We start from the raw sequence: 1267 nt of genomic DNA, 5'->3' as shown, positions 1-1267 counted from the left end.
TGTTTAGGTATGTAAAGGTGAATGTGTCTTGTAATTTAGATTAAAAACAAAATGGCTGCTGGTATTTCTTGGTGGAGTAAGCCAAGAAATTTCTATCTAATTAAAACTGACACCCTTATTGATGAGAACAATCATTTTCTAAATTAGTAGTTCTGGCCAAAAATGGCAGGGGAGACAACTCTGAAACTTCAATGAATTTATGCACAGGCATGGCTGTGTGGTTAAGAAGTTTGCTTACCAACCATATCGTCTTCGGTTCAGTCCCACTGCACAACGCCTTAAGCAAACTCCAGTCCAATCAGTGCCTTCTGAGTGAGTTCAGTCAACTGAAACTATGTGGAAATTTGTCGTGTGTGTCTTTGTGCCTATATTTGACCCCCTACCACCTCCACTTGACAACGATGTTGGTTTCTTCACACCACTTGTAACTTAGTAGTTCAGCAAAACAAATCAATAAAGTAACCAGTTTCAAGTTGATCTTTTCAACTAAAATCCTTCAAGGTGGTGCCCCAGCATGGCCACTGTTTAGTAGCTGAAACAAGTTGAAGATAAAAGATTATTATAGACAGGCCTCACAGAGGCAATGACCGAGACCTTTGGCATTATGTTGTGCTTGAGAAGAAGACCCATCAAGCCGAACAAAATCAGTCATGGCAGATACGGTGTCACTCAAATTGGCACCGCTGTTGGTGGCACATAAATGCACTCTGGTGTCATGCAAATGGCAACCATGCCGGTGGAGTGTAAAAAAAGCCACTCGGAGTGGTTGGTGTTAGGAAGGGCAACCAGCTGTAGAAAACCTTGCCAAATCGGACTGGAGTCTGGTGCAGCCTTCCAGCGTGCCAGCTTCAGTCAAACCGTTCAACCCATGCCAGCATGGACAACAGACACTAAATGATGATGATGATGATGATGTGGCCAACTAAGAAGCTTCTCTGTGGTCACCAATCCTGCTGGAAATAGCTACTAAGTCTACATGGAAAGGACACATTAGATAACATAGTCCTGATACTGAATGCCAGGCAGAATAGTTAATTGAGTGTGAAGTTGGTTTCACATTCAGTAAAACTAGTTCAGTTTGTTTTTTGTTTTTTTGTCCCCCCCCCCTTTTTTTTTTCTTATTAGACTGAGTCTTTCTCATAATTTATTAATCAGTCTAATTTGATTCACTGTTTTTAAGTATTGCTGTGGTAATGGTGATGGTGATGGTGCTCCCAGCTAATTCACCTCTGATCCCCCACCCCACCTCACCCTCTCTCTCTCTCTC

General features: G+C 42.1%; 2 protein-coding genes across 5 annotated transcripts in view; one reads left to right on the top strand and one right to left on the bottom strand.

The window, feature by feature from the left end:
• Positions 1-1267, bottom strand: part of LOC106882798 (neurexin-1a) — a 443081-nt gene that overhangs the window by 116749 nt on the left and 325065 nt on the right. The window lies entirely within an intron of this gene.
• Positions 1-1267, top strand: part of LOC106882797 (ubiquitin-conjugating enzyme E2 G2) — an 81720-nt gene that overhangs the window by 72986 nt on the left and 7467 nt on the right. The window lies entirely within an intron of this gene.

This window comes from Octopus bimaculoides, chromosome 8 (genome assembly GCF_001194135.2).
Source record: "Octopus bimaculoides isolate UCB-OBI-ISO-001 chromosome 8, ASM119413v2, whole genome shotgun sequence".
NCBI classification, from domain to species: domain Eukaryota; kingdom Metazoa; phylum Mollusca; class Cephalopoda; order Octopoda; family Octopodidae; genus Octopus; species Octopus bimaculoides.
The sequence above is the reverse complement of the archived record's forward strand: the minus strand, read 5'-3'. Positions and strand labels throughout refer to the sequence as shown.